Here is a 25,830-nt window from a genome sequence, read left to right on the forward strand (position 1 = left end):
AAGAAACATGTCATAATAACAACAGACCAACTATTCATAAAACATCCAGACAAAGATGTGAAAAACATAAATACGGCAACCATCTCTCTTCGTAGCATAACTCATGCTTGAAATGTTACCTATATACAAATGAAAATCAAAATGAAACAGAAATCAAAAGACATGAAAGTATGAAAAGCCCCCTTATATTTTTGATGCATCATTGTAAATGCTGTAATTGTTCGTCAACATCTGTCCATGTCTATAGGCGTACTCCTGTCCAATTCCGTCAGTACATGTCATTTCGAAAAGTGTTGGCAAAAAAGGAAAGTCTTCAAATTTGAAATTTAAATAACTTGTGTAATCTTTCAATTAATAAAATCCTGTCCATTTTTTATCATAGGGAATGTTTGTATTTGTTATTTAATAAATCCCCTTCATGTCTTTCAATCTCTTTCTGAACCTCTACTGCTCGAAATCAAATCATCAACTCAGTTTATCAATAAATTTCTCAAACAATTTACTGACAAGAATAACATACACAAACTCAGTGTATTGACTATTGCTTCACAATTTGTGAAATAAATAGTCACAAAAAAATCTAAAGAAACATGTCATAATAACAACAGACCAACTATTCATAAAACATCCAGACAAAGATGTGAAAAACATAAATACGGCAACCATCTCTCTTCGCAGCATAACTCATGCTTGAAATGTAACCTATATACAAATGAAAATCAAAATGAAACAGAAATCAAAAGACATGAAAGTATGAAAAGCCCCCTTATATTTTTGATGCATCATTTTAAATGCTGTGATTGTTCGTCAACATCGGTCATGTCTATAGGCGTACTCCTGTCCAATTTCGTCAGTACATGTCATTTCGAAAAGTGTTGGTGAAAAAGGAAATTTGTCTTCAAATTTGAAATTTAAATAACTTGTTTAATCTTTCAATTAATAAAATCCTGTCCATTTTTTTTAAAATGGAATGTTTGTATTTGTTATTTAATAAATCCCCTTCATGTCTTTCAATCTCTTTCTTAACCTCTACTGCTTGAAATCAAATCATCAACTCAAGTTTATCAATAAATTTCTCAAACAGTTTACTGACAAGAATAACATACATAAACTCAGTGTATTGACTATTGCTTCACAATTTGTGAAATAAATAGTCACAAAACAAATCTAAAGAAACATGTCATAATAACAACAGACCAACTATTCATAAAACATCCAGACAAAGATGTGAAAAACATAAATACGGCAACCATCTCTCTTCGCAGCATAACTCATGCTTGAAATGTAACCTATATACAAATGAAAATCAAAATGAAACAGAAATCAAAAGACATGAAAGTATGAAAAGCCCCCTTATATTTTTGATGCATCATTTTAAATGCTGTGATTGTTCGTCAACATCGGTCCATGTCTATAGGCGTACTCCTGTCCAATTTCGTCAGTACATGTCATTTCGAAAAGTGTTGGTGAAAAAGGAAATTTGTCTTCAAATTTGAAATTTAAATAACTTGTTTAATCTTTCAATTAATAAAATCCTGTCCATTTTTTTACCATATGGAATGTTTGTATTTGTTATTTAATAAATCCCCTTCATGTCTTTCAATCTCTTTCTTAACCTCTACTGCTTGAAATCAAATCATCAACTCAGTTTATCAATAAATTTCTCAAACAGTTTACTGACAAGAATAACATACATAAACTCAGTGTATTGACTATTGCTTCACAATTTGTGAAATAAATAGTCACAAAACAAATCTAAAGAAAAACATGTCATAATAACAACAGACCAACTATTCATAAAACATCCAGACAAAGATGTGAAAAACATAAATATGGCAACCATCTCTCTTCGCAGCATAACTCATGCTTGAAATGTAACCTATATACAAATGAAAATCAAAATGAAACAGAAATCAAAAGACATGAAAGTATGAAAGTATGAAAAGCCCCCTTATATTTTTGATGCATCATTTTAAATGCTGTGATTGTTCGTCAACATCTGTCCATGTCTATAGGCGTACTCCTGTCCAATTTCGTCAGTACATGTCATTTCGAAAAGTGGTGGTGAAAAAGGAAATTTGTCTTCAAATTTGAAATTTAAATAACTCGTGTAATCTTTCAATTAATAAAATCCTGTCCATTTTTTATCATAGGGAATGTTTGTATTTGTTATTTAATAAATCCCCTTCATGTCTTTCAATCTCTTTCTGAACCTCTACTGCTTGAAATCAAATCAACTCAGTTTATCAATAAATTTCTCAAACAGTTTTCTGACAAGAATAACATACATAAACTCAGTGTATTGACTATTGTTTCACAATTTGTGAAATAAATAGTCACAAAATAAATCTAAAGAAACATGTCATAATAACAACAGACCAACTATTCATAAAACATCCAGACAAAGATGTGAAAAACATAAATACGGCAACCATCTCTCTTCGTAGCATAACTCATGCTTGAAATGTTACCTATATACAAATGAAAATCAAAATGAAACAGAAATAAAAAGACATGAAAGTATGAAAAGCCCCCTTATATTTTTGATGCATCATTGTAAATGCTGTAATTGTTCGTCAACATCTGTCCATGTCTATAGGCGTACTCCTGTCCAATTCCGTCAGTACATGTCATTTCGAAAAGTGTTGGCAAAAAAGGAAAGTCTTCAAATTTGAAATTTAAATAACTTGTGTAATCTTTCAATTAATAAAATCCTGTCTATTTTTTATCATAGGGAATGTTTGTATTTGTTATTTAATAAATCCCCTTCATGTCTTTCAATCTCTTTCTGAACCTCTACTGCTCGAAATCAAATCATCAACTCAAGTTTATCAATAAATTTCTCAAACAGTTTACTGACAAGAATAACATACATAAACTCAGTGTATTGACTATTGTTTCACAATTTGTGAAATAAATAGTCACAAAACAAATCTAAAGAAACATGTCATAATAACAACAGACCAACTATTCATAAAACATCCAGACAAAGATGTGAAAAACATAAATACGGCAACCATCTCTCTTCGTAGCATAACTCATGCTTGAAATGTTACCTATATACAAATGAAAATCAAAATGAAACAGAAATAAAAAGACATGAAAGTATGAAAAGCCCCCTTATATTTTTGATGCATCATTGTAAATGCTGTAATTGTTCGTCAACATCTGTCCATGTCTATAGGCGTACTCCTGTCCAATTCCGTCAGTACATGTCATTTCGAAAAGTGTTGGCAAAAAAGGAAAGTCTTCAAATTTGAAATTTAAATAACTTGTGTAATCTTTCAATTAATAAAATCCTGTCCATTTTTTATCATAGGGAATGTTTGTATTTGTTATTTAATAAATCCCCTTCATGTCTTTCAATCTCTTTCTGAACCTCTACTGCTCGAAATCAAATCATCAACTCAAGTTTATCAATAAATTTCTCAAACAGTTTACTGACAAGAATAACATACATAAACTCAGTGTATTGACTATTGTTTCACAATTTGTGAAATAAATAGTCACAAAACAAATCTAAAGAAACATGTCATAATAACAACAGACCAACTATTCATAAAACATCCAGACAAAGATGTGAAAAACATAAATACGGCAACCATCTCTCTTCGTAGCATAACTCATGCTTGAAATGTTACCTATATACAAATGAAAATCAAAATGAAACAGAAATCAAAAGACATGAAAGTATGAAAAGCCCCCTTATATTTTTGATGCATCATTGTAAATGCTGTAATTGTTCGTCAACATCTGTCCATGTCTATAGGCGTACTCCTGTCCAATTCCGTCAGTACATGTCATTTCGAAAAGTGTTGGCAAAAAAGGAAAGTCTTCAAATTTGAAATTTAAATAACTTGTGTAATCTTTCAATTAATAAAATCCTGTCCATTTTTTATCATAGGGAATGTTTGTATTTGTTATTTAATAAATCCCCTTCATGTCTTTCAATCTCTTTCTGAACCTCTACTGCTCGAAATCAAATCATCAACTCAGTTTATCAATAAATTTCTCAAACAATTTACTGACAAGAATAACATACACAAACTCAGTGTATTGACTATTGCTTCACAATTTGTGAAATAAATAGTCACAAAAAAATCTAAAGAAACATGTCATAATAACAACAGACCAACTATTCATAAAACATCCAGACAAAGATGTGAAAAACATAAATACGGCAACCATCTCTCTTCGCAGCATAACTCATGCTTGAAATGTAACCTATATACAAATGAAAATCAAAATGAAACAGAAATCAAAAGACATGAAAGTATGAAAAGCCCCCTTATATTTTTGATGCATCATTTTAAATGCTGTGATTGTTCGTCAACATCGGTCCATGTCTATAGGCGTACTCCTGTCCAATTTCGTCAGTACATGTCATTTCGAAAAGTGTTGGTGAAAAAGGAAATTTGTCTTCAAATTTGAAATTTAAATAACTTGTTTAATCTTTCAATTAATAAAATCCTGTCCATTTTTTTTTAAATGGAATGTTTGTATTTGTTATTTAATAAATCCCCTTCATGTCTTTCAATCTCTTTCTTAACCTCTACTGCTTGAAATCAAATCATCAACTCAAGTTTATCAATAAATTTCTCAAACAGTTTACTGACAAGAATAACATACATAAACTCAGTGTATTGACTATTGCTTCACAATTTGTGAAATAAATAGTCACAAAACAAATCTAAAGAAACATGTCATAATAACAACAGACCAACTATTCATAAAACATCCAGACAAAGATGTGAAAAACATAAATACGGCAACCATATCTCTCTTCGCAGCATAACTCATGCTTGAAATGTAACCTATATACAAATGAAAATCAAAATGAAACAGAAATCAAAAGACATGAAAGTATGAAAAGCCCCCTTATATTTTTGATGCATCATTTTAAATGCTGTGATTGTTCGTCAACATCGGTCCATGTCTATAGGCGTACTCCTGTCCAATTTCGTCAGTACATGTCATTTCGAAAAGTGTTGGTGAAAAAGGAAATTTGTCTTCAAATTTGAAATTTAAATAACTTGTTTAATCTTTCAATTAATAAAATCCTGTCCATTTTTTTACCATATGGAATGTTTGTATTTGTTATTTAATAAATCCCCTTCATGTCTTTCAATCTCTTTCTTAACCTCTACTGCTTGAAATCAAATCATCAACTCAGTTTATCAATAAATTTCTCAAACAGTTTACTGACAAGAATAACATACATAAACTCAGTGTATTGACTATTGCTTCACAATTTGTGAAATAAATAGTCACAAAACAAATCTAAAGAAAAACATGTCATAATAACAACAGACCAACTATTCATAAAACATCCAGACAAAGATGTGAAAAACATAAATATGGCAACCATCTCTCTTCGCAGCATAACTCATGCTTGAAATGTAACCTATATACAAATGAAAATCAAAATGAAACAGAAATCAAAAGACATGAAAGTATGAAAGTATGAAAAGCCCCCTTATATTTTTGATGCATCATTTTAAATGCTGTGATTGTTCGTCAACATCTGTCCATGTCTATAGGCGTACTCCTGTCCAATTCCGTCAGTACATGTCATTTCGAAAAGTGTTGGTAAAAAAGGAAATTTGTCTTCAAATTTGAAATTTAAATAACTTGTTTAATCTTTTAATTAATAAAATCCTGTCTATTTTTTTTTATCATAGGGAATGTTTGTATTTGTTATTTGATATATCCTTCATGTCTTTCAATCTCTTTCTGAACCTCTACTGCTTGAAATCAAATCATCAACTCAGTCTCAGCCTGGCCCTAGTTAAATTTAATTTCCTTTTATCTTCAAAGGTTGCTATTAAAAAAACATCGACTTAAATTAAATTAAATTAAACTATCCAAAATACAAGGCTGTAAATAGGCATAATTTAGTGAGGCAAAATAATTGAGCCGAGCTAGGCAAGGCGAAATTAGTTTTTTTGAGGGTATGAAATGAATGGTACAAAATCCTGCATTCTAGGCAGTTCCAGAGAGTTTGATAATGTTTTTAAATTTGGACACTTTTTATATCAATTTTTCATACTTTATCTAAATTTATATGTAAGATAATCATCCAAATCTCGATTTGAGTCTGTCGCAAGAACATAGAACAAACATAGATTCAGTAGACTTTGCCAATGTTTTCTATTGTGGTTTCAGAATATTTGGTCTGCTGATATCCTTATCGCGATGAACATGGAGCATGGCAAGACCGCACAATCTCTCCCCACTCAATCATGCATGAACTTTTCCAAGTTTTCAGTCGTTTCAGAGCATTGAGTGTTTCTAGAGGTAGCACACTATCATCAATGCAATGATTGACATAATCTTCTGATTCCTTCTCCATCAGCAATCCGGTAGCACTATCTTTAGTAGCAGTTTTGTTTGCAAAGGGAATTCAGCTTTTCTGTAAGCACAATCACAGTCGCAGTTACAAAATACTAAACTAGGGATACAATGGAATAAGATACATGTACATGATTCTATCTAGAGTTAGTTAACTAGTATGATGAGTACAAGGGGATTGGACTGTAGTTTTCGCCACTAGGGATAGAATGAGATAAGATACATGTAATATAAATTATCTACGTTCATATCCGTAGATATGGATATTTTAACACCCTGAAGTACCCCAGTACATCATGAGGCGTAGCCAAAGGGTGTACAGGGTACTGAAGGGTGTTAAAATATCCACATCTACGGATATGAACGTAGATAACGAATTTATCCCCAGTCTTAGTGCAAATCGGGTGAGTTTCATGGAAATTCGGATATAAAGTATAACGTGAAAACAACGCTTTTTTCATTATTTAAAAAAGTTTTATTGAAATTTAGAAATTTGCTATATTTTGGGGCCAAAAAAGGGTCTTACTGGACCTACTCCTTTGGTGCTCAATGTTACGTCACAGATGGTGGATTTCAACAGGGGTCATTTGCATAGCGAGGCCAGTAGTCCGATTGCTTGAAAATGTGATGCATTTAATGAAATGAGTGTACATGATCAGCATAATAGGACAAAAACGTAAATGAATTAAATATTGAATTACAAATATCATGGATAATCTACAGAATTCAATATTTCCGACACAAGGAGCAATCATGGAACTAAGGAAAACTTGCATGAAGTTCCCTGGGATAATGGTTAGCAACGTCCGGAGATATGGGTTAGCTACACCCAGGGGCTATGGGTTTTGTAACGACGTGCTTTAACCAATCAAAATCCTAGATATATACTAAGCCGGGGATAAATGATTATATCTAGAGTAAGTATATATGATATGGGTACTGGGGGATTGGATTGGAGTTTTCAAAGTTCACATGTAGGTCTGTAATTTCAAATTATTTCTGAAAATAGTTGGTGGCATTTTAGTTCCAGAATCTATAGATTTAGGGGTTGGAGGTTGGGGTGTCCAATTCCAAACCCCAAATATAAAGACCCTAAATTCCGTAGTCCCGAATAAGTAAAGACAAATTATCCTGTTTTAAAGGTCCTATTGTTCCTCAATAATGTCCAATTGGAATATGGGATGGTTTTTCACTTTTTTAAGGTTTAAGAAACATGAATAAAAAATAATCCATGCATTTTTATATTATTTATAATTTATTTATCTGTAAATTTAGAGAAAGATAATAGTTCGTGAAATGAATACACAGACAGGCCTGTCCCCTTGCGATGCCCAGTACTTGATTTGTCAAAAGTTGGTGAAACGGAGAAATGAATACACAGACAAGACTGCCCCTTGCGATGCCCAGTACTTGATTTGTCAAAAAATGGTAAAACAGAGAAATGAATACACAGACAGAACTGCCCCCTTGCGATGTCCAGTACTTGATTTGTCAGTCTACTTATAGTTTTTGGATTAGTTCTAATGAAGTCACATTCAGGAAGAATAATTTAAAAGGAGATCGATAACAATAAGTTATAGAAATTGAGGTTCAGACAGAACAACAAATGACTTTTATATTTATAAATCTAATAAAAACAATCAGTGTTGAAATTTAAGTGAGGCATTGCCTCTGTTGCCTCAACGATAGTTACTGCCTTGAAATATGCAATCAAGTTTTTCTGTTACAGCCTTTCAAACCAGTCTAAGGACTGAAAGTTTTATTCCATAGATATTCTATTTATAGTGTATTTATAGCGTTTAAAAAACAACAAAAATCTGTATATAACAATCTGCATAAATTTGCATAAAAAATTGTTGTATAGCACTAATTCACATTTAATATAGATTGTCAATGGCTCTGAATTTAACAATGTTAATGTTTGCATACTACTATTATTTTCTAACTCTTACCAAACAAAATGTTTCTACATCACCAATTGATTTCAATGTTAATGATGAACGTAGAAGGCATTACTAAAACAATAATGCAAGAATTAAGACCACTATGCTGGTATCTTACTGAACACCTTTAATAATAAACCTTTTTTTTAATGAATAAATTTGGCACGTTCCAGCAAGATTTCAGCCAATTTTCAGTAAAAATTAAGCAGTACATTTTCAGTAAGTATTCAGCATTAATGCTGAATTTTTCTGAACTGTTAAAACACCTTGAAGAAAATTTCAGAACCTATTATAAAACCTTTTGCTAAAAAATGACTGGATTTGGCACATTTGAGCAAGTTTTCAGCAATTCACGGAGAAATTTTCAGTTAATATTCAGCAATATTCAAAAATAATTCAGCATTACTTATGAATTTTTCTGAACACTTTGATGAACATTAAGACCCTATTATAAAACCTTTTGCTTAAAAGTGGCTGAACTTGGCACATTCCACCAAGTTTTCAGCAAATTTTCAGTAACAATTCAGCAATATTCAGAAATAATCTCTCAGTAATTCTGAATTTTTCTGAACACCTTGTTGAAATATTTAGAACCTTTAAAACACCATTTTTTTCAAACAAAAATCAATCAAGACTCTCTAGGTAAAAATTCAAAAAAAGATCAGCATTTCTATCTTGAATATTCAACAAAACAGAGGAATATTCTAGCAAATGTTCAGTAAAAATTTTAAAGAATCTATACTCAGTCATTATTCAGTCTTCAGCTATCGTTCAGGATGGGTTCAGACCATTTTCAGCTTTTAACTTACATTTTTTAGGAAATGCTCAGATGATTTTCAGTTATAATTCAGGAAAGCTTCCATTGGTTTTAGAAGCTTTTCAATATTCTGTCTGAAAGACACTATTTTATCCAAAACAAATAAATTGACATTATTAAGAAATACAATAATTCCATATGTTAAATAGAATAAAAAGTTGTGTCTTTTGTCTTTTTATTATTGCTATTTATTTTGTGTCTTATTGTTGCAATCTGATGAGTCAAGCCTTTTATTTATTTTTTTAACTCAGATGATTAGTTTGTGTTATGTTGTTACACCATTGAACAAGCATATTGACATAAGAAATTTACGAGAAAGTGCACAAATTTCTGTTTTTAGTTTGTTTGTATTATTATCTTAGTATGAATTGTTTGCTCAGCATCAATCATGCCACAATATTTTTTTATTTGTTTTATAGTTAGTTATCAAAGGTACCAGAATTATTATTTAATATGCCAGACACATGTTTCATCTACATAAGACTCATGATGCATATATCAAAATAGTTTAAAAGCCAAACAAATGAAAAGTTGAAGAGCATTGAGGACTGAAAATTTCAAAAAGTTTTAAATGTCCCAAGTGAAAGCTTCCATGCTGCTGTTGATACTTGGGCCAAGTATTGTACACCGTTAGGTTGCCACACGAAAGGAGCAGTACAGTAAATCTACATGTAATCTCACGTCTTTCACTTGAAACATTTAGTGTCTATAACAGTAACATTGATAATATTGCTAAGACTTCAATCTATAGTACATCTAGTGTGTGTCCCTGAATAAACAATGGAGATTATAAAGAACAGTAAAAATGAGGTCAAAGTCAAATAATGCCTTCTAGTTGGATATATATACCTTACAAACACTCCATACACCAAATATAGTTGACAAATTATTGCTGCTCATTATTATTATTAAGTATCAGATACTGATTTACCCACAAAAACTTTAACTTACTATCATCCATGAAATGATGTCAAGGTCAATTGAGTCTTGTGGAATTCAATTCAAGTCATGGGATTTAAAACAATTTTCTGTAGAGGAAAGCAGTGTCTTGATTGATTTTTCAAACTAAAATAGTCTTTCAGATTTTTTCCTGTACTTCAAGGTCCCTTTGAAATTTTCTTGTTTTAATTATTTCAAATTATGTAAATCATGAAATATTCATGAACTCTTAATTCTATTAATTCAGAAATTGAGAATCATATGTATTTTAAATAAAAATCAGATTATAATATATGATAACTTCTCTTTCTTTCTGTATTACTATTACTGTAAACCGGGAAATTTTCGCGCTGTCTTTATTTCGCGATTTACTTGCACGATCCTAATTGGAATCGTTTTGTATTCGCGATTTCCCAGTGACATAGATAAATATTTTCATAAATGATTTGGAAAGTGAACAGCTTTACATATCTTTTAAATCAAATGATAAAATCAATCAGACATCTTTTGTTTTTGGTTGCTTATAGTATCTGAGATATGGACTTGACCATCAAAACTTAACCTTGCTCATTGATCCATGAAATGAGGTTGAGGTCAAGTGAAAACTGTCTGACAGACAGGAGGACCTTGCAAGGTACGCACATATCAAATATAGTTATCCTAATACTTATAATAAGAGAGAATTCAACATTACAAAAAATCTGTATGTTTTTTTCAAGTTAACCATGAAAATGAGGTCAAGGAAAAACAAATTTCCCCCATGCCATTACAATTTTAATCCACAAGGCCTATCATTTGCGACATAAGTGAAGTACCTCTTAAATATTTTTAAATGTTTCAGCTTCAATGATGAGAGAGGCTAAGGTACCTAATCACAAACTAATACATGAAAACTAAGCAAAAGTTTCAAAGTCAAAAGACCATAACTGAAGGGGCAGGGTCAAATAATCTCTGTGGTAATGAGATGTGCCAATACCTATACAACTGCATACCAAATATCTTTGACTTACTACTAGTTGTTTATCTTAAACTAGACCTAATCACAAACTAATACTCAGACTCCAGAAACAGCATACCTATGTCTCACTTTTTGAAACCGTCAAGCGAGACAATAAAACAAGAGGCTCTCAAGAGCCTGAATCGCTCACCTTAATTTTTTGGGTTAAATCTCTCATCAATGATTATTTTGGCTTTTCAATTTATTTAAATGTTCTTTGAATCGTCCTATTTTCTTCAAAAGCAAAAAAAAATCATTTTCTCCTCTGTTCTATTTTAGCCATAGGAGCTATGTTTCTTGACATACAAGGAAATAAAATATGAAATTTATACTAGATACTCTGAAACTCATTTAGGCTAAGTTTGGCTGAAATTGATACAGCAGTTTCAAAGGAGAAGATTTTTTAAAGTAAGTCAACATGATGAACAAATTGTGAAAAAAGTCTTTAAAGGGCAATAACTCCTTAAGGGGTCAATTGACAATTTTGGTCAAATTGACTTATTTGTAGATCTTACTTTGCTTAACATTTTTGCTATGAACAGTTTATCTGTATCTATAATAATATTCAAAATAATAACCAAAAACTACAAAATTTCTTTAAAATCATCAATTCAGGGGCATTATACCTGCAAAACCAGTTACCCGATTCGGCTGAAAATTTCAGGACAGGTAGACCTTGACCTAATAAATACTTTAACTTCAGTCTTATTTTCTCTAAATGCTGGAGTTTTTGAGATATAAGCCAAAAACTGCATTTTAACCTGTGTTCTATTTTTAGCCATGACGGCCATTTTTTTTTTGACGAAATAGAAAATGAAACACAAACTTTATTTTATACACCCTACTGATCATTCAGTTGAAGTTTGGTTGAATTTGGTTGAGTAGTTTTAGAGGAGAAGATTTTTTAAAGTTGGCAAATATGATGGACAAATTGTGAAAAATTGTCATTAAAGGACAATAACCCCTTAAGGGGTCAATTGACAATTTTGGTCACATTAACTTATTTGTAGATCTTACTTTGCTGATCATTTTTGCTGTTTACAGTTTATCTGTATCTATTATTATATTCAAGATAATGACCAAAAACTGCAAAATTTCCTTAAAATTACCAATTAAGTGGCAACAACCCAACAAAGGGTTGTTTGATTCATCTGAAAATTTCACGGCTGATAGATCTTGACCTAATGAACATTTTTATCCCATGTCAGATTGCTCTAAATGCTTTCGTTTTTGAGATATAAGCCAAAAACTGCATTTGACCCCTATGTTCTATTTTTAGCAATGGCGACCATGTTTGTTGATAGATCAAAACTTCGGATACAATTTATAAACTAGATACCCTAAAGAACATTCAGTTAAAGTTTGGAAGTATTTGGCCTAGTAGTTTCAGAGAAGAAGATTTTTGAAATAGTTTACGACGATGACAGACGACGACGACAGACGACGACAACGGACGACGGACGACGACAGACGCCAAGTGATGGCATAAGCTCACATGGCTATGCCAGGTGAGCTAAAAATCAGCTGAATTTGACGAATCCCCCATGTTTTTTAACAAATATAACGGTAACGATAACTTTTTGAGACATCTGACGAATCAAACTAAGGATAATTTGAAAATCACTGTAAGATTTTAACAAATTTGATGCTTACTGTAGGCAAAAATGACTGTTTGACACCTTACTCTAAAGGGCATTACCCTTTCATGAGACACTGATGGTCAAAATGTGCAACTAGTGCATTTAAATTGACACTGTTGATGTTGATACAACAGTGACTGGTGAAACTATAGGGATAGTCAGTGCATAAAATGTTTCATTTATCTTCAATTGGGGTCAATGTCTGGGACAATAACAAAGTGCTTGAACAACAAAATTCATGTATATTAAAGTGGTTTTTTTTAGATTCTCAATTGAAATGTAAAAAGAAATTGTTTATTGGCTAGGCCATCTAAAAATAAGTATTTTTATTCTTTTCCTGTATAATACTATATTCTCTTAAGATATCTATTCTTTTAAGATATCTATATTCTCTTAAGATATCTATATTCTCTTAAGATATCTATATTCTCTTAAGATATCTATATTCTCTTAAGATATCTATATTCTTTTAAGATATCTATTCTTTTAAGACACACTTTTTAAAAGTCCTAAATCACATTCATTGCAACTAAATTTGTTATATTTACGATGTTTGTTTTGGGTTTTTTTTTTTAATCTAACATTTTATATTTCACATTCCAGCAAAAAAAACATATATGATGTCCCCACTAGATTGGTCAATCAGATGACATCCTCTAGTTTAATTGGGTCAACAGTGGCGGATCCAGAAATTTTCATAAGTGGGGGGCCCATTGACTGACCTAAGAGGGGGCCCACTCCAGTCACCCGTCAGTGATTCACTATATAAGCAACCAAATGTTTTCTCAAAAAGGGGACCCCCCCCCTAAATCCGCCTCTGGTCAAAAATCAATCACAAGTTCAGAAGATTTCACAAAATTGTAAGCTTTAAAGTTTGATTTGACGTTTTAATCATCTTTCTTTCCATTTCTAGTCTGAGTATCAAATATCTTATACATGTATCACATGGCCAAATTTTTTTTTTTTTATTCAATGTACAAAAGTGTACGAACAAAAGTGAGTGCATTTTATTAGGGAATGACAAAACAATATCATAACAAGATATCAATTATAAAGATTTATGAGAAGGATTCTACATCAAAAGTAATATAAAAAGAAAGACTATATTCTAACATTTAATTGACAGATAGTTAATTACACTTGTCATGATAAAAATTTCAATTGATGATTCTGATGAAATACTCCACCCCTTACCTGGTTGAAGTAGGTCCTCCACCACATTATCTGCTGGATCATTGGGTTGTGGTACTACAGATGAGGGTATTCCTACTCCTCTTCACAAATCACCAAAAGCATCAGACTTTTTTGAAGCTAAAATAAAACTAAATAACATCAAGGAAATAGATAAGCTACTATATATATATTATATATATATTTGTATGATGATGAATAAATATGCTTAATTATATGAAATGTCATCAGGAAAATCAATTATGGATCAAAAATGTTGTTTTTCCTTTAATAAGGTCTTTCCACTTTTCTGTTTAAAGGGTACGCTTACATAGAATTAGAGTTTTCCCCCCTCTTTTATTTAACAAGAGTGCACACACTGAAATGTCTCCCCTTCTTTACTAATCCTGGGTACTATCTTGATAGACCTAAATATAAAGCTTTATTAAAACTGTCACATAAACTCAACATTAACCAAGAAAATGAAACATTGATCAATGAACCATGAAAATGAGGTCAAGGTCTGATGAACCATGCCAGGCAGACATGTACAACTAACAATTATTCAATATTACAAATATAGTTGACTTATTGCTTATAAATAATGAAAAACAGATCAAAACACAAACACTTAAAACTTAGCAATGGACCGTGAAAATGAGGTCAAGGTCAAATGAAACCTGTGTAACCGACTTATAGATCATCAAATATTTCCATATACCAAATATAGTTGACCTAATGCATAAAGTATTAGAAAAATAGACCAAAACTAAAAAACTTAACTTTGACCACTGAACCATGAAAAGAGGTCAAGGTCAGATGACACCTGTCAGCTAGACATGTACACCTGACAATCATTCCATACACCAAATATAGTAAACCTATTGCATACAGTATAAGAAAAACAGACCAAAACACAAAAACTTAACTATAACCACTGAACCATGAAAATGAGGTCAAGGTCAGGTGACACCTGCCAGTTGGACATGTACACCTTATAGTCCTTCCATACACCTAATATACTAGACCTATTGCTTATAGTATCTGCGATATGGACTTGACCACGAAAACTTAACCTTGTTCACTGATCCATGAAATGAGGTCGAGGTGAAGTGAAAACTGTCTGACAGGCATGAGGACCTTGCAAGGTACGCACATACCAAATATAGTTATCCAATAACTTATAATAAGAGAGAATTTAACATTACAAAAAAACTTTTTTTTCAAGTAGTCACTGAACCATGAAAATGAGGTCAAGGACATTGGACATGTGACTGACAGAAGTTTCGTAACATGAGGCATCTATACAGTCCGCCAAAAGTTAAGCACCACCGAAATATAATTGGCAATATTTTTTTTAACTATTTCGAAAAAAATATTTATGTTTGGTGTTATGAATTACCTTTAGCATAATCGGCTGACCAAGACAATGTTTGCACAAGGACTACATGCAGTGCTGCTGTTGTTCCAGTACGGGGTTGCTTCTTATACCGTTATAAGCTGGGTATGCATATTCTGATGGGTAACATAAACGCACAGACATACCGAGATTTGATGCCTTAAAACTTTGTAGTCACTTGTTTTAATATCTCCCCACTTGCGTCAACATTGTCAAGACCCTTGTACATGGACGACAACGCTAGACCACACAGGGCAGGGATTTTAACCGAGTCCAAAAAGCAACAAGCCATTTACACTATGTTTTGACCTTGCATGTCTCAATACATGAACCCTATCAAACATGTATGAGGTGCCATTGGCGGAAATCTCAATTGCAGAGATACACCTTCACAATATTTTGTCGATTTTAAAGTGGCATTTGTTGTTTAATGCAACAGATTCCTTAACTAAAGTTTTGAGGGCTTGTACCGAGAATGATACGTCGTGTTATGAAACTGTACCGGAAGAGAGGTTGTTACACATGCTATTGACTCAAATATTGACCTTAAATTTGCCAAACATACCAAAGATTATGTGTTGAAAATTTTATTGATATTGGGTAATCAATTGTTGTAAAAAAATAAAATCACAGTGAAACTTAAATTCTGTTTCTGAATTGTGTAATTTACACTACTTCTATGAACGAAAAACCTATTTGCATAGAACCTTCATTTGTGACCAAAATTATATTTGTGGTTTGTTTATGGTATACATTAGCAAATGGCTTTATGATTGTTTTCTTTTTTTCGAGGAAGCATTGATTTTTTATGTTTGAACAAAAATCGGTGGAACTTAACTTTTGGCGGACTGTATATATACAAAGTATGAAGCATCCAGGTCTTCTACCTTCTAAAATATAAAGCTTTTAAGAAGTGAGCTAACACCGCCGCCGTAGCCACCGCCGCTGGATCACTATCCCTATGTCGAGCTTTCTGCAACAAAAGTTGCAGGCTCGACAAAAATGTGCATATGGTGATATAACTCGTTCACCAAATATAATTAAGACCTATGGTCTTTTGATTTGAGGTCTGGTTTATAACCTTGAAATTGAGCTCAAGGTTATAGGTAAATTTGACTTTCCAGATTTTGACTTTTGCTTTTACCTCATATGTATACATGATAAAGCCATGGGAATTTTAGCATTAAGTTCCAAGCCATATGACCTTGAAAAGGGAACCAGAAGTTACCCTGTGTAAACCTGAAGAAGCTTGTTTGTACTTTTTGGATATGAAAGAATATAGAACTATATATTTTTTTTATTGAGTTTAAATGTTGTTTTTTTATCTTAATGATGTCAAATTTTGTGTAATACGTAATTTGTTGAGTCTCTTGGAAGAAAATTGTTTGCACTAATTGAGAATATCCTTTCAAAATAAAGATTAAAATTATCATAATCACATAAGCATTTTGGTGAAAATCTCACTGATTTTGAAATCACTAAAATGTTACAAATTGCAATTACTTATATTATACATTGTATGCAGTAGAAAACAATCTACTAGTGTTTTATCTTCATGAAAATGAAAGACTTTTCTATCAAAGGTCTAAAAAAAAAATAATCATACCAGCTAGTTGGTGGGATGGTCGGTACCAGTAAAGCTTCCTGTTCCTGGTACAGTACCAAACATACTTTCTGCTCGGACTTGGGCTGGGTAAAGTTCTGGTGGAAGTTTTTGTGGTGAAGATATACCAGCTTTGACTAAATCAGCCAAATACAAAGCTTAGTTTTATATAGCTATACAAAAATCTTCACATTGAACTAAGCTTTCCATCTTCCTCATAATCATCCAAGTTCCTGAAATTTATAAGTACAATTTGTCATAAATTAAATATGAGTGCACACTGCACACACTGAAATGTCTTGCCTTCTTTTCTAATCATTGATATTATGTTGACAGTCCTTAGTATAAAGCTTTACTGCAGTTATTTGTATTTTATTATTTGTATCTATTTTCTTGACAATGATGCACAAATAATGAATTCTGCTAGTTTATATTATATATAGTACAAATGTACAAAGAGTTTTAAAAAACAAATTATAAGATAAATATATTATTGTTCTAAAACACAAGAAAAATTAATATCATAATACCACAGGGTAAACTTATTATACTTGCTGTTACACATAATAAATGATAAAATATCATGTAAATAAATGTTTCATTTTTTTTTTCTTAGTATCAATATCAACTTAATTTCTTGTTGCTAAAATTGTTTTCTTTTGCATATTCTTTTAATAAGTAATTTTCATGAATAAAAAATATGTATTTTGTCACTTTAATTGTTTCTTGTTGCTTCTTGTACCTAAAATAATTCCAGTTGTCATTTCTTGACACTTCTTGTCGCTAATATTATCTCTTTTGCAAATTACCGCTCCTTCCAATACTCGAAGGGAAACTTAACTATACAACCAGATGAGAGATGACTCAAGGGACTTCACCGGAGACCGATACCTCAATAGCCATCAATACAACGAGATTTACTTTTAGTCGAGTAGTAAGTATCAAGTTATAAAAGGTGAGTATCAAGTTGTAAAACTTGAGTATCGAGTTGTAAAAGGTGTGTGTCAAGTTATAAAAGGTGAGTATCAAGTAGTAAAACTTGAGTATCGAGTTGTAAAAGGTGTGTGTCAAGTTATAAAAGGTGAGTATCGAGTTGAAAAAGTGAGTATTGAGTTATAGAAGTATCGAGTAGCAAAAAGTGTATAACGAGTTATAAAAAGCGAGTATGGAGTTATAAAAAGTGAGTATCGAGTAGCAAAAAGTGTATCGAATGATAACCAGATGCTCCGCAGGGCGCAGCTTTATAAGAACACAGAGGTTGAACCCTGAACGGTTGGGGAAAGTATGGACACAACATTCAAGCTGGATTCAGCTCTAAATTTGGATTGTGATTAAATAGTTGACACAGCATACATGTAGGTTTCTGACACAGAATGAATGTGGTCTAATGAACTTTTAAAAAAAATTGCCTTTGAGCAATTAACTATGCTGTTGAATATTAATCCTCTCAAAAAAATGTTTGAAGAAATTTTCTTTTTATTTATGAAATTTAAAAGGAGAAAAATTTTGTTTTCTTATCCCCCTTTCCCTTATTCCAAAACTGATCTCAATTCAAATTTCTAATGGAGTTTGCAACAATAACTGCTCATTTAAATACATCATAAAATATTAAAATTTTTAAAAAAAAGTGCTTGTTATCACTGAATAGTAAAGATTGTTTTAATTTATCAGTTGGTAGTAATAGTGAAAATTCATTGTATATTGTATAAAACAATGATTTAAGTTGATTCAACTACTATTCTGGACAAGGAAAGATAACTCAAATTTTCAAAGAATATTGAAAATATCTTGCCATTGCACAAATATCTATTCTGGACAAAGAAAGATAACTCCAAATGAAAATTGATTGCTATTGCACAATTTTGTGCAATTAGATATTTCTTGCTACTGCGCAATACTGTCAATTGAAGATTTCTTGCTATTGAACAATACTGTGCAATTGAAAATTTCTTGCTATTGCACAATACTGTACAATTGAAGATTTCTTGCTATTGCTGAATACTGTGCAATTGAAAATTTCTTGCTATTGCACAATACTTAATATAATAATTTCGAATTCTGATTTGGACCAACTTGAAAACTTTGCCCATAATCAAAAATCTAAGTACATGTTTAGATTCAGCATATCAAAGAAGCCCAAGAATTCAATTTTTGTTTAAATCAAACTTATAGTTTAATTTTGGACCCTTTGGACCTTAATGAAGACCCATTTGAAAACGGGACCAAAAATTAAGAATCTACTAATACAGTTAGATTTGGCATATTAAAGAATCCCAATTATTCAACTTTTGATGAAATCAAACAAAGTTTAATTTTAGACCCTGATCTGGACCAACTTGAAAACTGGGCCAATTATAAAAAATCTAAGTACACTTTTAGATTCAGCATATCAAAGAACCACAAGGATTCAATTGTTGTTAAATGCAAACTGAGTTTCATTTTGGACCCTTTGGACCTTAATATAGACCAATTTGAAAACGGGACCAAAAATTAGGAATCTACATACACAGTTAGATTCGGCATATCAAAGAACCCCAATTATTCAATTTTTGATGAAATCAAACCAAAAAGTTTAGTTTTGGACCCTTTGGGTCCCTTATTCCCAAACAGTTGGGACAAAAATCAATCCCAACCTTCCTTTTATGGTCATAAACCTTGTGTTTAAATTTCATAGATTTCTATTTACTTATACTAAAGTTATGGTGCCAAAACCAAGAAAAAAGCTTATTTGGGCCCCTTTTTGGCCCCTAATTCTGAAACTGTTGGGATTACATTTATACTTTTTGTATGTGGAAAAACTAAGGTGTAAGATCAGAGGTTTTTCACAGCCATCATCTTTTGATCATTTTACGTGGTTCCAAAATAGAAGTTCAAAGATTTAAAAGTTCACGGATGTCGGACCCCAGATTTAGTACATTCAATATCAAATCTTTCTCATCATATGCCTCAACAGAGAAGAAAAATTTATGGATGAATCGACAAAAAAAAATAATTCAACAATATACCTATAGAACACTGTTAGGAAAAGTCATTTTTTTTAAAGAAACTTTCTAAGTTTAAAACTTTTTATACAGTAAAATATGCATTTATTTTTATACTTTTTTCTCTGCTTTTTATTATCATACACAATATACTTTTCAGTATCCAAATAATTACACTACCAGAGACATCTATAATACTAAAATTACGAGGTCCAATTTATCAGCCGTCATCACGTAAAAACGACGAATCAAAGCATTCAACTTTATATATAGTACAATGCTGTTGATTAAAAATTACACCACTCCTGACCCTTTTGTTTTCCACATAATTAATATTGCCAATAATTAAGAAGTTCCGGGTCGAATCCGATACCGATACCAATAGTATATTCACCTGTTACCTATTACCTTATCTGTACGTTCCGCATCTGACAGGCACACCACCAAACGCTGTATTTAGGATTTCGCTATATACACGGGCCCTAATCACAGGGTTGACACTGCTAAATTCAATCATTGTCAAATTGTTCCTGATTGTAGTATTTTATTCAGAATGACTTTTTAAGATGAGAACACTAATAATAAAAATCTGGACTTAAAATAAGGCGTATAGGTACAGCATGTACAGTTTTCAATTTGTTAGCCGAGATGACGTACAACAGCGAATCAAAGAATTTATAACTCATAAAGGACAATGCTGTTGATTAAAAAATACTCCTTTCCAGGTCCTTTTGTTTTCCAAATAAAATTAATAATACCAATAATTGATAAGTTCCAGGTCGACGGGTTCAAACAGAAAGATGTTGAAAGCAGAGAAAACTGTGCATCATATAATCGGCATGACTATCAGATGACAATACCAATACTAAAATAAGGCTTACGCATAGTTATATTCTTAAATTCAGTCACAGACCCGCCATATCACGGGTGTGTTTTAGTATAATGTATTAATATATCTCTGACACTACTTTGCAATGTTTTTCACTGAAAACGTATCATTAAGGTGTATTTTCCCGAATTTGCAGAGTATTACCGGAATGCCATGCGATAACGTTACGGAAAGGAATGTAATAACAATTCAAGTGAAGCATGTGATAAACTTTTCATATCAGCCCGCTATTTAAACACCAATTCCGAAAAAATGGAGTTTACGTTAATTTAATGTTATTATCATACAGTAAAAAACATATGGTATTTAGTCTAGGTATATGATAAAAGAATTTATACTGAAACCACTATTAAAGTCATATGAAACGAGTGAGTGGTGAAAAATAATGTTTGTCCAATTCTTGAACCAATGCATGTTTACATCATAAATTTAGTCCTCTGAGCATGATTTTATCATTATTTTTGCAAATCTATCCTATAATCGTCAATTTTTTTTTCTTTCTGTTTGTTATGATTTAACAAATATGGCTGCTCATTAAATGCTGTGTTTTGAAGCCGAGCTTTACCGATGTCACCTTTTAGTAAACAAATCACAAAAAGCATGGGTATAGAGCCCATGTTTAACATGTATAATCAGATATTTGTTTATTTTAATGACAGATCCATGCGTATTGTGGTCACCTGATTTTTACGAGGAGAGTTACGCTCGGGTCACTATGCATACGGAAATTATGTCGACGAATTGCTCCCTAGAAGCAAGCAATTAAAAATAAGTAAACTTCTTCTAAATGTGGACAAATTGGAGAATTTTCCTCAGAAAAAAGTATATGTACATAAGTTGTATAATGAAAACTATCCATTTAGTTTTATAAAACATATGCACGGTTTTTTTTTAATTTGAGGTTTCTTATGACTTTAAGGTTTATGAACCCTTCTGTAGCCATTTTGTACGAACTTTTCAAACTTCAATTGTATCAATACTACAGATATAATGAATTAAAGAACCTTAGTGAGCACGCTCACATACCCCACGTTCCCACATTGTCATTGGAGAAATCAAATAAGTGTAAGAAAAAAAAATTGTATCAGAAAAAAATAATTTCCTGCCAATATGCACATCTAAATAGTATGTCCTTATTATCTACAAAATATCATGAAATTCTGTTGTTCGGTTTCAGAGGAGTTGAGATGACAAACTGTTGCAGAAGTACATTGAAGCAAATAAGTTCAAAGGGGTGTTACTCCTAGAAAAAAAATTGAATCACAATTTCCCGTCGATATGCACAACTACATAGTATGTTCTTATTATCTGAAAAGGTTTCGTGAAATTCTGTTGTGTGGTTTGAGAGGAGTTGCGATGACAAACTGTTGCAGTAGTACATTAAAGTAAATAAGTTCAAAGGGGCGTAACTCCTAGAAAAAAATTGAATCGCAATTTCCCGTCTATAATGCACAACTACATAGTATGTCCTTATTATCTGAAAAGGTTTCGTGAAATTCTGTTGTGTGGTTTGAGAGGAGTTGCGATGACAAGAAACAGGACTGACGGACGAACGGACGGACGGACTGACGGACGGGTCAAAAACATTATACCCTCCGCAACTCGTTGCGTGGGGTATAATAATAGAGATAGGCCATTTTGTACATATTCCAAGGGGAAACTTGATGCAATGCATTATTTGTTACTGTTCCATTGCATTTAATAGAAAAAGAGGACTTTGTGGCAAATAAATTTAGATTTTTATAGAAAATCCACAGCCTTTATCCTTGTACTCTCATATTTGGCAATTTGATGACTGATTGATATAGGATTATTGCATGCAGTGCTAGCATTGATTTCCTTAAAACAAGTTTATAAATGCAGTTATTGGTTAAAACAAATATAAATATGGCCAAAATCAAGTACACCTTTTAGGGTGCGCTCGACTTTAGTGACTCAGCACGAGGTGTTTTGGAATTTACAGGTTTCTTAGAACTTTTTGTAAAAAATAAACACTAGCACATCATAGAAAATCAAGGGAATAATTTATGTTTCAAATTTTACCACAAAAATCTCTGTATTAAAAGCTGTGGATTTTCTATAAAAATCTTGATTTATTTGCCACAAAGTCCTCTTTTTCTATCAAATGCAATGAAACAGTAAAAAATAATGTTGTGCATCAAGTTCCCCCCCCCCCTCCCCCCCCCCGGGCATATGTACAAAATGGCCTATCTCTATTATTCATTATATCTGTAGTTTTGATAAAATTGAGGTTTGAAAAATTTGTACAAAAATGGCTACCTCGAGATGGCAATAGAAGGGTACTTAAACCTTAAAATAAACGTACAAATAAAACATCAAAAGGAATCATGGACAAATAATAATATCAAGGAATTATAAAATGAATGATCAGAACACACGCCAATTTAAAAGGATCTAACAGCGTGAAAATAAAACGAAAATGGGAAGCAATTTCCATTCTATACGTTTTTATCTAATGATGTAAATATTCTCAATTACCCTTTAAGGGATATTTGCCGACCTTGATAAAAATAGACACGGCCATATATCAAAACAAAGACGTATATTACGTAGTTATACGCCCTGATAAAAAATATTTTCATTTCATATTTCTGAAAATTAAAAACTTACTTATTATGCGTGTGTATTCTTCAGGGTCTGCAGATGACAATAGAAACAAACACCTGAGTTTCACGTGATACGGTCTACTCAGTCAATAAGTTTAAATCACCAATATTGTTAGCCGTGTCGATTCATGACTACAGTTTACTACATTCATTGAAGGGAACATCTCAAACATTTTTCGAAAGACTATATTTTGGACCAATTTTACCAAAAGCAGGAATGAAAAATTATCACTTTACCACAATCGGAACTACCGTCGGCCTTTCTGCTTGCACGAAGTTATTGTACTGCATAGCGATAATGGCCGAGTAGTTACGATTGCGTAACACAGGCACTTGTCTTAGAAAAAAAAAATCCTATATACCTTGTTATAATAAGGTTTATCGCTATTTTGCGCATTTTTCTTTTGATCTTTTTTTGTGATAATTTTCATATCATGCTTCTCGCCTGAGATGGAAAAATTATCGCTAGAAACTAAGCACGCACGTGCATTGCTAACGAAATTGACATTGAAATTGACAACGTTGTCATAGGTAAAATAGCGATAAACAGATTATCATTGGTCATCTCAACTCGATTGCTTTTCTCACTTTCGCTGTACCAGCTCAAGCGAGAAAATCAATCTCGTTGAGATGACCAACGATAATCTATAATTATCGCTATTTTGCGCATTTTTCTTTTGATCTTTTTTTGTGATAATTTTCATATCATGCTTCTCGCCTGAGATGGAAAAATTATCGCTAGAAACTAAGCACGCACGTGCATTGCTAACGAAATTGACATTGAAATTGACAACGTTGTCATAGGTAAAATAGCGATAAACAGATTATCATTGGTCATCTCAACTCGATTGCTTTTCTCACTTTCGCTGTACCAGCTCAAGCGAGAAAATCAATCTCGTTGAGATGACCAACGATAATCTATAAATATAGGATTATTTTTTTCTGAGACAAGTGCCTGTGATGTGTAACCTAAAACCAGAGACATGTCTCTGCTAAAACTAAGTTATATATTTAAAACTTTCAAATTTAAAATATTTTATAAATAACTATACGCATTTTAAAATATTATCTAAAACTAGAATATTTTAATGCGGTAACCCTGCAAATAGGATGGACTTCCGAAGAAGATCAATTAATCAATAATTTCTAAATTTCTATTATTTTGAAACTTAAAAAAATGAAAACAACACATTATAAATTTCATGCGTCTGGAACGTTTTTCTTGATTTTATGATACATTCAGTCGGGAACGCTCAAGGACAAATATTTTAACAGGCATTTTAATTTTATTCATCTAGGTGTAGGCTTTTAAGTTTATCCCCTGCTTTAAAAAATCCCCTGTGCAGAAATTTTCCTGTGCCCAGAGTAATATTTGTCGTGAAAATATGACTATGTTAATTCAACGAAAGGTTTTAGTGAACTTTAAAAAGTTAGATTACCGAGTAAATCGATTAAAATGGGTCCTACTAAAATGCGCCCGGGTGAAGAAAAAGCGCCCGTGGAAAAGAAAAAGCGCCCAGAGAAGAAAAAATAAGGCCCGGGGAATATATTAAAAAAAATTATTGGCATGAGACAATTTTGTGTTGATGAAATCATTTTTTTTAATTTTAGATAAGTCATTTGCAAATTTAGATAATAGACATGTATTTGTAATACAGCACAAAATCAAGTATGGATGTTTTATCCTAGACAGACGGACACTCGAGACAATATACCTATCATATATAAGACCATTATTAGAATATGCTGATGTCATCTGGGACAACAACACAAATCTTTTGATTGATAAGATTGAAAAAGTGCAAACAGAGGCTGCCAGGATCGTAACTGGGGGTACTAGGTTGGTGTCCCTAGAGAGATTATATCTCGAAACGGGTTGGGAAAAGCTTAAAGATCGAAGGGAGGCCCACAGATTAATTTATTTTTACAAGATGAAAAATAATATTACTCCGGAATATTTATCCACCTTAGTTCCAGAGTCCCATGCAGCCATACATTATCATAATACGAGAAACTCGTCCCTAATCCCCCCTGTTCGAACAAGAACAGCCCTGTATTCAAATTATTTTTTACCGGCAACTGTACGTTCATGGAATCTCCTACCTGAGAATGCTAAGACCAGTACTTCGGTGGGGGCATTCAGGAATTGTGTCCAGTCTCGGGCGGTTAAACTTCCAAATTATTATTACATTGGTAAGCGATTAGGTCAAATTTATCACTCAAGACTTCGTATGCAATGCAGTTCTCTAAATTATCATCTTTTTGTTAAAAATATAGTGGATTCGCCACTTTGTTTATGTGGTGCTATAGAAACTACAGCGCACTACTTGTTGCACTGCCCCCGTTTTCACATTATGCGTGAACAGCATTTTTATAATATCAATATAATACATTTTTTGTCGGAAGAAATATTGCTACCCGGTTCAACGGACTTCAGCTACGAACAAAACATTGAAATATTCTTGGCAGTTCAA

General features: G+C 32.2%; 1 long non-coding RNA gene across 1 annotated transcript; it reads right to left on the bottom strand.

Moving 5' to 3' along the window:
- Positions 1-5,778: 5,778 nt before the first annotated feature.
- On the bottom strand, positions 5,779-23,617 carry LOC134696945 (uncharacterized). Its single transcript, XR_010103038.1, has 4 exons — positions 23,361-23,617; positions 16,863-17,092; positions 13,882-13,998; positions 5,779-6,412 (listed from the first exon to the last, which is right to left on the bottom strand). It is a non-coding gene; the product is annotated as an uncharacterized LOC134696945 (long non-coding RNA).
- Positions 23,618-25,830: the final 2,213 nt, after the last annotated feature.

The sequence above is a fragment of the Mytilus trossulus genome, chromosome 14, assembly GCF_036588685.1.
Source record: "Mytilus trossulus isolate FHL-02 chromosome 14, PNRI_Mtr1.1.1.hap1, whole genome shotgun sequence".
Classification (NCBI taxonomy): domain Eukaryota; kingdom Metazoa; phylum Mollusca; class Bivalvia; order Mytilida; family Mytilidae; genus Mytilus; species Mytilus trossulus.